Genomic DNA, 13,860 nt, shown 5'->3' with positions numbered 1-13,860 from the left:
AAAAATTATAGTTTTATATATTTATAGGGTCCCTGGATTTAAAATCCATTGATTTGGCATAGATTCCTGGCTTACCTGTTTGTTATATGACCATGGATAGGACATGTAAATAGATATAATAATAAACCACCTGATGAATTTGTGAGAGTTAAATTAAAAAAAGTATATGAAATGACTTTGTAGATCATAGTATTTTGTAAAAATACATTTTTGTTCACTGTCCACAAAAGTTGATCTGGAATAAATCTGATGCTTCACATCCATTTAAGAATAAGAAAACAGAACAAGTTAACTTTCTTATGGTTAGAGATGTATGTCTTTCCCTCACTCCTGATTTCTATGAAGAGAGATTTTCTTGGTTTCTTTCAATGTCTTTACTCTCTCTAACTGAGGATATGGAATAAATTACCTGATGGATGAATGTCAGAATAATAGCTGGTGTGCATTCTAAGCTTAGCTTCACCATTCTTTGTTTTGAGAGCTGTCTTCACAGAGAGGAAGAGTTTTCTTCTGCTTCCCCTCTGTAGAGGATGAAATATGTGGAGGAAAATGTGTCCACTTGGTCAGCAGATCTAAAGCTTTGTCCACCAACCTGGATTTTATCTGTTATGCTGGTAATATAGTTTGGATTTGTGTCACCACCCAAATTTCAGGTCAAATTGGAATAGGGACCTGGTTGGAGGCGATTGGGTTATGAGGGTGGATTGCCCCCTTGCTGTACTCACAATAGTGAGTGAGTGCTTACAAAATCTGATCATTTAAAAGTATGTAGTGCTTCCCCCTGCTCTCTCTCTCCTGCTGCCATGTGAAGAAGGTCTTCGCTTCCCCTTCACCTTCTGCCATAATTGTCAGTTTTGTGAAGCCTTCCAGTCATGCTTCCTGTTAAGCCTGCAGAACTGTGAGTCAATTAAATCTCTTTTCTTCTTAAATTACCCAGTCTCAGGTAGTGTTTTATAGCAGTGTTAGAATGGACTAATGCAGAGAATTGGTACCGAGAGTGGGGTACTGCTATAAAGATAACTGAAAATGTGGAAGTGCCTTTGGAACTGAGTAATGGGCAGAGGTTGGAACAGTTTGGAGGGCTCAGAAGAAGACAGGAAGGTGTGGGAAACTTTGGAACTTCCTAGAAACTTGTTAAATGGTTTTGCCCAAAATGCTGATAGTGATATGGATGATGAAGTCCAAGGTGAGGTGGTCTCAGATGAAGATGAGAAACTTATTGGATACTAGAGTAAAGATCACTGTTGCTATGCTTTAGCAAAGAGATTGGCAGCATTTTGTCCCTGCCCTAGAGATCTTTGAACTTCAGAAAGATGATTTAGGGTATCTGGCCGAAGAAATTTCTAACCAACAAAACATTCAAGATGTAACCTGGCTGTTTTTAAAAGTGTACACTCATGTGTGCACAAGGGGATTGTCTGAAACTGGAACTTACATTTAAAAGGGAAGAAGAGCACAAAAGTTTGGAAAAGTTGCAGCCCAGCCATGTGGTAGAAAAGAAAAACCCCTTTTCTGGGGAGAAATTCAAGCCTCCTGCAAAAAATTGCCTAAGTAAAGTAGTACCAAATGTTAGTAGCCAAGACAATGGGGAAAATTTTCTCTAGGGCATTTCAGAGACCTTCGCAGCAGCCCCTCTCATCACAGGCCCAGAGGGCTCAGAGGAAAAAATGGTTTCCTGGGCCAGGCCCAGGTCCCACCTGCTCTGTGCAGCCTCAGAACATGGCACCCTGAGTCCCAGCCACTCCAGCTCCAGCAGTGGCTAAAAAGGACCAAGGTACAGCTTGGACCATTGCTTCAGAAGGTGCAAGCCCCAAGCATTGGCAGCTTCAATGTGGTGTTGGGCCTGCAGGTGTGCAGAAAGCAAGAGTTGAGGTTTGGAAACCTTCATCTAGATTTCTGAGGATGTATGGAAACACTTGGATGTCTAGGCAGAAGTCTGGGGCAAGGATGGAGCCCTGGGAGGGAAATGTGGGGTTGAAGCCCCCACACAGAGTCTCCACTGGGGGCGCTGCCTAGTGGATCTGTGAGAAGAGGGCCATCATCCTCCAGACCCCAGAAGGGTAGATCTATGAACAGCTTGCACCATGCACCTGGAAAAGCTGCAGGCACTCAATGCCAGCCCATGAAAGCAGCCATGGGGGCTGTGCCCCTCAGAGCAACAGGGGCAGAGCTGCCCAAAGTCTTAGGAGCCCACTTCTTGCATCAGCATTCCCTGGGTATGAGACATAGAGTCAAAGGAGATTATTGTGGTTTTAGGATTTAATGATTGGCGTGCTGGGTTTGAGAGTTGCATGGGGCCTGTAGCCCCTTTGTTTTGGCCAATTTCTCCCATTTGGACTGAGGGCATTTATCCAATGCCTGTATTCCCATTGTATCTGGGAAGTAACTCTTTAAAAACTCTTTCTTGTTTACCACTTATTATAACTAGATCCTTCCTACTATTAGTAAACAATTTTTATGTGAACAATTCTCTTTCTAGGCATGAACAGCTACTTAATTTCATGAAGTTGCATATGTTTATATCATTTATATATCATTTGTCATACTTTGTTTTTGTTCTTGTTGTTTGTATACAGTAGTTTCTCCTTATCTATGGGTGATACATTCCAATACCTCCAGTGGATGCCTGAAACTGCAGATATCATCAAACCCTATATATACTGTTTTTTTTTTTTTTTGATCTGATAATTGAGAGGGCTCCTAGGTGACTAATGAGCAGGTAGTATATACCATATGAAAATACTGGACAAAGGGATGATTCACATCCCAAGTGGGATGAAGCAGAACAACATGAAATTTCATCATGTTACTCAGAACAATGGCAATTTAAAATTTATGAAATGTTTATTTCTGGAATTTTACATTTCATATTTTTGGACCAGAGTTGACCATGAGTAACAAACTGCAGAAAGTGAAACCACAGCTAAGGGGGGCTATTGTACTTGACTCTTCCTGCCTATGGGATTATATACTCCTGAGCAGGAGACATTGCTATACTCATCATTGCAATCCCCCACAGTGCCTTGAATATGCCAGAGGTTTACTTAATATTTGGTGAACTGAGTATGTAGCTCCATGTTAGATTATTAGGCTTAGTGAATATTAGAACTACTGCATTCTTGTATACTGTAAGCCAGTTATTCCTCAATGGGAGATGATTTCACCCCTAAGGGGACATTTGGTAATATCTGGAGATGTTTTTCATTTTCACAATTGTGTATGTTTAGGGTCCCATGGTATTTAGAGTAGAGTTCAGGGATGCTGCTCAACATTCCACAAGGCACAGGATAGTTCCCTGAAACAAAAAATTATCTGACCCAAATGTTGATGGTGATGAGGTTGAGAAATCCTGCTTTAAACACAAAAAAATATATATCCACAAAAATACGTTTATGGGCCAATATAGTCTTGTACTAATAATAATAACCAGTATTTTATAATAAATATCTCCTAAATAGGATTCAGCTTTTGAGAAATGCAATTCTGTTATTTGAGGGATTTCTGAAATTAGAAATTTATTTGAGAGTTTTTATAGAGCTTTATTTTCATTATGGTGTAAATGTTATTAACCTCATAGCTCATCTCAACTTATGATATAAGTTCAATAGAGGAATATTTCTCTTGCTTTAAAAATTTGGTTTAATATTTTATAAAAATGATAAACAGATGCCAACCTTGCATATATTTTTAAAAAGTAGTTTCAATGTCTTCAAATATGTTTGAGTTTTATAAATATGATCATAGAATAAAATCTTATGGGTATATTTAGTTTTTTATTATGTATTATTTTGCAATTGAAGAATTAAATGTAAAGGACATGAAAGAGCATGCTCCAGATAAAGACATAGAAAACAGAGACATAGAGAATGTAGAGAATAATACTCTTTAACTTTGCTTAAGACGTAAGATACCCATTTTCTGCTTGATCTATCTTAGGCAAGCTATGGTATTAGGGAAGTAGTGGCAGGATGGTTATGTTGGGAATTGGAGAAAAAGCTGTGTCAAGACTTGCTTAAAGTAGAAAAAGAACTCACCCCTGTGTTCCCCTTCTCTAGTATCTTCCTTCTCAGTTGCTAAGAATGTGGCATAGCCTGTAATGTAGCCTGATTCTTTACCTGGACTGCATGATTCTGTAGTCCACTAATATTTCAGGGAATGCTAGAGTTGTGATATTTCTGCCATCTGCCTGTTGAGACATTGTCATACGATATCTTTTGTTGCTTGGATCCATAAGAGAGAGAAATAGGAATTAGTTTTCTACATCACGAGGTTAAGTTTTCACCTTATCTCTTTTAGTTCAACAGAAGGCAGGGCACATGCGTTTTCTACTCTTCTCTTTATTTAAAAAAATGATGATGATGATAATAATAATACATATCCTACGTAAGTGGAACTACTGGTTTCATAAGTGGGTCTTGAAAGCTAACACACTCTACAAATTACGTGAATTATTATTTAACAAGTACATACTTGAGTTTTGAGGAGAGAAAAAAAACTCTTTAAAACTTTTAGAAGCCTCCTCTTTTTCTGACAATATGGCAGTAAGTGAAAATTTTCCTTCTGGAGGATCCTAGAAACTGCTGTGTTGGGTCACAGCTTTTGAAGATAGAGTAAGTTTTTCTGTAAGGAAAAGTTCATAGAATATGTGCTTCCCCCCACCCTTTTTAAACTTCAAAAATAAGACTCTAATTACAGATATCTTTTCCAGATTGAACCACCACTAATTTAACCAAAAACATGTGTGTGTAACAAAAGAACTTGTAAAAGGAACATTTGAGGTTTCACATGGATTTTTGCAAAAGACAAACACAGTAAAATCACAGAATTGGCTGACGGACACTCTGCTATACTAAGGCTATAAAGGTTTTATTGAATCCTTGGGACTTATAATATCCATTCATCCTTCAAGAGAAATGAAAGGTCTTAATCCACAGAGGATCTTTCCACAGCTTACCAGAGAAGCAAATCCTCCCACCTTGAATGACACAGTCTAGGGCTTTCCGGAGCCCAGTGTGATTTGCACATCTGATCTTCATCGATCCCAGTATCAGATGTGCTGTGGAGAGGTCTCAGCCGTGTCATTTAACATATGACCTGAAATGATATGAGAACTGGAGTTACTGCTGTATGTTTCTGATTAGGAAATTGCCCATTTTGCAACTCTCATTTCAGAAAGATGCCTAATAATGCCAAGAGTACTAAATAGATATTCACCAATCACCAAAAAATGTAAGTTTAACTGACTCATATTCAAGATGAATGTGCTCAGAACTAGACACCTAGAGACCACCTATCAAAACCAGGAAGGCTGACAAATGGAGATGCACTCTACACCCCATGGAAAAGCCCTCAAAGTTTTGTAGTGATATTGAGAAAATTTTTTTAATAAGTTGAATTCAATAAACAGTTCCTTTTCCCTTGTGCAGCCTAGTTATGCACTCTTATTTTCTTTCTTTGTCCTTGCTCATAAGCTGTTAAGAGAAATTGTTGAGAAGCTGAGCAGACCAATACACTAGACCATGAGCCTTAGAGGCCATCAGCTAGCTTAGATAGATAGGCAATATCTGCTGTATGATTACACTACTTGTAAATGAGGAGGGTCATTGTAATGAGAAATATCCTTTGGACTGTTTTGAAACACTGCGATTGAGGGGGAGGAGAAAGGGGAGCTGTTGCTTAGCAGTTATCTATTTTGTCAATTATAGGGGCCCAGTATATCCACATTCCCAGTCCTGAACACAACAGATTCTTCTCAAACAAGAAGAAAAGAGAAATACCTGTGGGCAAACACTATTCTTTTTCTTTTTTAGCAGCTTTATTGAGGTATAATTGACAAAAATGTATATATTTAGGGTGTACAACATGATGATTTTATATACATACACATTGTGAAATATTTACCACAGTCAAGTTAATGAACACATCAATCATGTCACATAATAACCTTTTTTATTTTGTAGTGAGAACAGAAGATCTAGTCTCTTACAAATGTCAAATATACACTATATCATTATTAAGTATAGTCACCATACTGTACGTCAGAGTCCCAGAAGGTATTCATCTTATGAATGCAAGGTATTTGGGGGTAATGCTTTATTACTTATCCCTCAAATTCTTCTATACTGGTAATAAAAGTAATTGTGAAGCCACCATCTCTAATAATCACTGGTTATCTGGTGATACATACAGCAGTTATTATATAGAATAATATTATAATTTCTTGTCTAAATACTTTTAGTAAAAAATAATAAATATCTGGGTAAAGGCAGCAAGTAACTCAGGGTCACACACATTTTTCCAATATTAAACAAAATAAAATTTAAAAAGTTAACCAAAAAAAAGCAGCCAAAAATTTACTAGTAGCAATCAAACCAGGAAAAATACCAAATTTTATGACAAATATTTCTAAAGGTGAAGCCAAGGAAAAAACTCGAAATGTTTCTACGTAGGTTTAAGCCACAGTCAGACCAACAGCCAGAAGCAATACCAATGAAAGAATGATAATTAATAAAATCTTATGAATATGTATCACTATTCTTTAATGTGGAGAGATGTGAGTCAATGAAATGAGTAGGAAATATTGGGAAATTAGAAAAATATTTAAGTATGAAACACCTACATGTCACTATAAGACCAGAGCAAAGGCAGAGAGGACAGTGAGGGTTTGCAGTTTTCTGGTCCCTTGCTGAACTGGGAGAATGGAAGGAGTCTACATCCATGGTGGGTGGAATGAGCTGCTGTGCAGGATTTTTAATGGAATTTTGGAAGGGAAAGCAGAGTTCATGTCCCTTTTAATGAGTCAACAAACTAGGCCCTTACACTCACCAGTTTGTACACTGAAACTTCAAAAAAGTAAATAGACAGCGGTTCCTAGACCTCAAAGTATAGCTTGAGTGGGAAAAGACAAATCAATCCCATATAAGATGAGAAGGAAATGGAAGATAATTCACTTATACCATATTAGAGCTCATAAGTTCTGCATATTTTGCATAAGCAAGGTGAAAAAATGTCATGACAAATATGCAAATGTATTAAAGCAAAATGTTTTAAATGGGAAAAAGGGGAGAAAGGAAGGAAGGATGAAGGGAAGGAAAAAAAGATGCAGCACACATAACAAAATGGACTCAGTTTGGAAGAAAACACAGACCAAGAAAAAGAAGCAGATTTCCCACAAGTGTCAAAGAAAAACTGAATAAGATTCATTCAATAAAACAGGCCTTAAAGATGAATTTTTTTAAAAAAAGGTAAAATAATGTTAACATGGAAAGTGAAATAAAGAGACAAAATTGAGAACTAGGCAAAACATTACAGAGTTACCAAGTTAACCATAAAGGGAAAGGAATGTAATAATGGCAAAGAGAAAATCCTTGAGATAATTACTCTGAATTCAGAAAAAAAAAGGAGACAAGGAATAATCACAGAGTTGATGAAAAAGATGGAAGGCAGAGATGATACAACATAGGAATAATTGGTTTCCTTTAATTAGGGAACCATACTAATGGAACAGAAATAAGTTTACAGAAAACTTTTCCCCAAAGGAAGGAAGAAATAAACTGTATATTGAAATGACGTGTGGTATATAAGAAAAAAACTGATAAAGAAGAATTTACATGGAAACCTCACTTCAAATAAAATCTGAAGACCTTCAATTGCCTCAAAGCCCAAGGTGACACATATGTCCATTGCCTCTGTGACTTCATATTTATTCTTGGCAGAACTCACTCTTCACTGGCCATGCTTATCTTCCTTGCTGTCACTCAATATGTCAGTGACAATAATGCCCATGGTCTTTGCATCTGCTCCACTTTATGCCTAGAAGGCTCCTCATCAGATACCCACATACCTGGATTCTTTATTACCTTCCCAGTAAGACTTTCCTTGCTCGTTAAAATCGAAACACAGTATTCAGTCATTCTTATCCAAATTTTTCACTTGATTTTCTCCATAGAAATTATCTCCTTCTGATATATTATGTAATTTGCTTTTTATTTTAGTTTCTGTTTCTCTCTACAATACAAGGTATGTACCCCCAAGGACAAGATTTTGCTTTTGTTTTTGTTTTGTTTTTACTGCTCTTAGTTCTAAAAAATGACTGACATATTATAGATAATTGATAAGTATTTATTAAGTAAATGATGCCTGTGGGTTATTACCTGCTAAAGAAGCAAGTCAGCCATCTCCAGTAAACAAGCAAGAATGAATCAATAAAGACAGTAAAGGCACCAGGACTAAGTCTGGCAGGCAGTGCTGTGCAGGAGCCAGTGTCCCCCGGCTCCTAGAGCCAACTCTGTGCATCTCTTCTCAACTCTGTGTTCAGTGACATCATATGGTAACCTGAAATCAGCCACGAGAGCATTCATACCACAGAAATCAGCAAATGCTACAAGTGAGGGCACTTTTCCTAGAGAGCTGGCTATTCAACCTTTACTAGTATATAGCTGTGTAAATGAAGCAACTAAACATGGAATCAGAGGACTGAAATTTGAATCCCAGCTCTACTACATACTAGTTCTCTAATTTGGGAAGATCATTTCTCATGGCTGAGTGTCGGTTTTCTCGACTTTAAAGTGAGAGGGAGGAAACCCGTCATGAAGGTGGTCTGAGATATAACACATAGAAGGGACTTTGGAATCTCTAATCTCTACTCACTTGGCCTCTCCACTCCACATAGCCCAGGCACCATTGAAAACCCTCACTGCCTACTCCCTGGATTATCTGGGCTATCAGGTAATGAGATTTATTTGTATTACACAGTTGGATACAGCTTCCAGTATTTTGTTAATGATTTTGAATTTTAGTCTGTAATTTTGTAGTTTAGCTACAAAATTCTGTAGATAAGACTTTTCTATCTTGTTTTGGAATCAAAGTAATACAGATTTCATTAAATAAATTGAGAAGCATTCTCTAATTTTCTGTTCTCTGGGAGAGTTTTTATAAGACTGACTGAAATAATTTCCTTTTGGAATATTTGATAGAACTTGCTTGCTTCTGGACCTGGTGGTATTTTGAAAGCTATATTTCTATTGATTTGATTGATTCATTTAAAGGTTACAAAGATACTAAAGGTTTTGTTTTTGTTGATTCAGCTTTGATAAGTTATATTTTCCCAAGAATGTGTGTATTTTATCAAATATTCAAGGCCAATAAACATTCAAAATGTTTTCTCTTTTTTTGACTATATATTTTTTTAAATAGTACAATCTACAGGAAATACCCATGATGTCTAAGGCAGGTAACCTGACTCTAACATTAACAAAATACTGCCTAGCATCAGGAAAATAACTCATGCCAAGTATCAAGAAGTCAGAATATTAGAAAACAAGAAGACAAGGTAGATAAAGTACAGTCAAAAACAAAAGGAATGTAACATAACAAAATCAAAATTGCTAAACAGGAAGATAATATAAAGTCTGTAGTTTCCATATTAAAAACAGAAATTATAAAAGTAAATATGCATTACATTTTAAAATAAGGCATATATTTTATTAGTAAAAATGAAGACTGAAGGGTGGGAAACATTATGGATAAATGTATATTTTTAAATTGATTATGGAATTCGGCTTTTACGTGGAATTATCAATTTGGTAGATGCTAAATAACTGTGTGCCACACTGCTGCTCTTTTATTTGAACTCTTTGTTTGTAACCTCTTGTTGGTGTTATTTTTTGTTTGTGAATCTTTTTCTTTGTGAGTCTCAATTTTTGATGTACATATGGGGAGCTTATGCCATTAAGTGACCATAATAGCATCTCTGTGTGTGTGTGTGTATATATATATATATATATATGTATATATACACACATATATGTGTATATATATACATGTATATATGTATATATATATACATATATATACACACAGATATATATATATATATATATATATATATATATATATATATACACATGTACACACAGAATATATCTATCTTCATGGTAAATCTTTATCACTAAGAATGCTTTAGGGCATAAAGCCTATTTTGTCTGTTACTAAATAGCCATACTAGGTTTATTTTGATTGGTTTTGCCTGGTATATCTGTTCCCCATGCCTTGACTCCAACCTGCCTGTGTTTTAATGCACTGTCTGTTATAACACATAAACCTGGAATTTGTTTTTCCCTTCTCCTGCCATTTCAATTGATTAATATTTTTAAATTCAAATTTTCTCTTTATTTTCCTGGAGTTTACACATTGTATTTCTACCATGTTAGTGGTTACCCTTAAATTGTTAACATTAGTAATTGATTTAACACAGTCTAAAGTTAATCATTATCTTTATTATCTTTTCACATAATGCAAGGACCTTAGAATAGCTTAAAACTAACCAGTTCCTCTTAAGTGTTATTGTTAGCTAGTGCACCATTTCAATCTTTTTAGAGTTCTAAGAACAAGTATTATTATTATTGTTTGAAATAGTATTTGTTTAGATATAACCATGTGTTTACCATTTTCTTTGCTCCTTCTCCTTAGTGGATCTCCACCCTCCCTGCTGGAATCATTTTATTTGCTTATAGTGCACTTTTTAAAAAGTGCATTGTATGTTATGGCATATTCTCTTGTTTTTGTTTCTCATTTGAAAAGATCTATTTTTTGGTCTTCATTCTTGAATGATAGTTAAGTTAATGGCTATTTTCCCACAGCATTTTAGAGAGATTAATTCACCACGGTCAGTCTTCCATTGTTACTGTTAAGCAATCTACTGCCTGTTAAATTCCTTTGTGATTAATCTCCTTTCCTCTCTGACCTTTTTTGCGGTTTTCTCATAGTCAATATATGTAATTGCTCACTGTCATAAATGCCTTCCTGTATAACTAGCCTAAAATATTTTATGTGTTAGGAAGATGATTTTTTCTTAGTCTTATGAAAACTATATTCTATATGGTTATTTGCCATTCCTTTATTAATTGTTTCATTTAGTTAACATTTATGGAATATCCTCTACATTTATGGAGTTGTTCTAGGTACCAGCAATAGAGGCAAAAACAAAGCAGAAAAGGCCTGTGCTCTAATAGAGCTTATCTTCTGCTTTTAATTAAGTCTCACCTCATTTTTCCATAGGCTTTAAAAATATTGGGTTAATTAGCAATTTTCCTTATGTGCTCGATTTTCCACCCCTAATAATTATTATCTTTCTTGTAAGCCTTCTTAACACCTACTTTGTAACCTTGAGTCTGCGAAAGTATATTAATGATAAGCAAGGCTCTAATGAAGACTTTGATGGTCTCAGAGTCAAAAGTTCTCTTTAATTTCAGAGTTACAAAAAAGCACACCGAGGTGGAATTTAGGATACTAGGACTCTTGTTCAAACTTCAGTGGTTGAGCGGTCTTGAAAAAATTCCTAAACGATTCTGAGTTCTAATTTCCTAAATTCTAAAATGAAGAAGTAGTCTCAATAATTCTTCAAGTTCATCTAGTTCTACTGCTTTTCTTTCCAAAGGAGTAGCAAGTAGACACCTTGGATAAGTCCTGAAATTTATCCTCTCCTATTCAGTTGTAAAGAGAAAGAGTGCTCTTTGCATAAGAGCATTTGTATCAGGAATGACTTCATTTGTGAGTACAGAAAATCCAGTTTCATGGATAAACAAATAGGAGGTTAGATTTATTATTTCATGTGATAATAAGTCTTAAATAGGCGAGTTCAGGATTAATATAGTTGCTTACATATGTCAAAGGGGCCCAGGCTCCTTCTACTTTTCTACTTTGTCATCATGAGCAAGAAGCATTTGTTCTCACTGTGGCAGGATGGCAGCCATGCCTCCAAGCCTTTCCTTTCCCTTTCAGGCCGCAGAAGAGACAAGGAGAAAAAGCTAAAGAGGCAAAGTGGGCCACAGCAACTGAGTCTATTCCTTTCTTAAAAAGCTTTCTTGGAAATTCTCCCACTGATTTCCATGAACAAATAATTATCCAGAATTGTGTCACATGGTATTACCATCTATAAGTAGCCATGAAAATTTTACTATTTTAGTTTTCAGCCTTTCTAACAAAGAAAGCGAACACATACTTAAATTGACAAAGTCATTACCTGTCTTGCCTTTGTTAAAAAAAAAACATAAAGACTTAGATACAAGGAAGTGTGCTAGGAGAAAACATCAAAACATCTAATCATTATAAAAACAAACAAGACAAAATTCAGTGATGGAAAGTAAGAATTAACTGAAAATGTGTGATTTTGAATGAAATTCGTGTTTCCTTCACCCTGCATTTTGATCATGTCACATGTTCTCTTGATACAAAAGCAAGATGCTTTCCATTACCTTTGTTCTATATACATACAGATGACCTTAAAGTGCAGAGACAGAGAGACAAAGGAAGAAGAGAGGTATTCAGTACAGAGTTGAATGTAGTTACTTTCTATGTTCTCAAGCCACCTTGACTTGATGAGGATCACATAGCTTTTAATTATATACAATGGAATTCATGTTGTCAATCAATTGGGTTTATTCTGTGGACTGCTCTTTGCATAGAGGAGAGTGGCTTTAAACAAATTATCTTCTACCATTGTTTTATTTTCCCTCTGATATGAATCCTTTCTAGTGCGCTTGGCTCTCAATGCTTAATGCTTAAGGTATACTATGAGTCTGATGGCTTAATGTTGCTTAATGCTTCAAATGTGGTAGGATATAATGGAAATGATGTGAGGTTAATGATCACAAGACCTGGATTCAAGTGCTTCCTTCTATGAAGCTCACCAATCTTATCATCTGTCAAAACATTAAAGGAAACATTACTACCCACACCATGTGATTGTTGTAATAGTCAATGAGAAAAAAATAACCATTAAGTCCCACCTATTTGCATTTGTTTTTGTTGCATTTGCTTTTGGGTTCTTGGTCATGAAGTCTTTGCCAAAGCTAATGTCTAGAAGAGTTTTTCTGATGCTATCTTCTAAAATTTTTATGGTTTCAGATCCTAGATTTAAGTCTTTGATCCATCTTGCATTGATTTTTGTATAAGGTGAGAGATGAGGATCCAGTTCCATTCTCTTACCTGTGGCTTGCCAATTAATCCCAGAACCATTTATTGAATAGGGTGACCTTTCCCCACTTTATTTTTCTGTTTGTTTTGTCAAAGATCAGTTTGCTATAAGTATTTTGGGTTTATTTCTAGGTTCTCTATTCTGTTTCATTAATTTAACTAAAGAGCTTCTGCACAGGAAAAGGAACAGTTGGCAGAGTAAACAGGCAGCCCACACAGTGGGAGAAAATATTCACAATCTATATATCTGACAAAGGACTAATATTCAGAATCTGCAAAGAACTCAAACAAATCAGGAAGAAAAAAACAAACAATCCCATCAAAAAGTGGGCTAAGGACATAAACAGACAATTCTCAAAAGAAGATATACAAGTGGACAAAAAACATGAAAAAATGCTCAACATCACTAATGATCAGGGAAATGCAAATCAAAACCACAATGCAATACCACCTTTCTTCTACAAGAATGGCCATAATCAAAATAAAAAAATAATAGATGTCGGTATGGATATGGTAAAAAGGGAACACTTCTATGCTGCTGGTGGGAATGTAAACTAGTACTACCCCTATGGAAAACAGTGTGAAGATTCCTTAAAGAACTAAGAGTAGAACTTCCATTTGATCCAGCAATCCTACCACTGGATAGCTACCCAGAGGAACAGAAATTATTATACAAAAAGATAGTTGCACATGCATGTTTACAGCAGCACAATTCACAACTGCAAAAATATGGACCCAGCCCAAATGCCCATCAATCAATGAGTGGATAAAGAAATTGTGGTGTATATATGCGATGAATACTACTCAGCCATAAAATGGAATGATTTAATGGTATTTGCAGCAACCTGGATAAGATTGGAGACTATTATCCTAAGTGAAGTAACT

At 35.8% G+C, this 13,860-nt stretch overlaps 1 long non-coding RNA gene across 1 annotated transcript in view; it reads right to left on the bottom strand.

Annotated features, from left to right (window-relative positions):
• The window catches only part of LOC109023862 (uncharacterized), a 74,802-nt gene that overhangs the window by 47,034 nt on the left and 13,908 nt on the right, over window positions 1–13,860 (bottom strand). Inside the window, exon 2 of the long non-coding RNA XR_002003323.3 lies at window positions 4,976–5,094. This is a non-coding gene — a long non-coding RNA (uncharacterized lncRNA). The remainder of the gene's footprint in view (window positions 1–4,975; window positions 5,095–13,860) is intronic.

This window comes from Gorilla gorilla, chromosome 19, assembly GCF_029281585.2.
Source record: "Gorilla gorilla gorilla isolate KB3781 chromosome 19, NHGRI_mGorGor1-v2.1_pri, whole genome shotgun sequence".
Taxonomy (NCBI): Eukaryota; Metazoa; Chordata; class Mammalia; order Primates; family Hominidae; genus Gorilla; species Gorilla gorilla.
The sequence above is the reverse complement of the archived record's forward strand: the minus strand, read 5'-3'. Positions and strand labels throughout refer to the sequence as shown.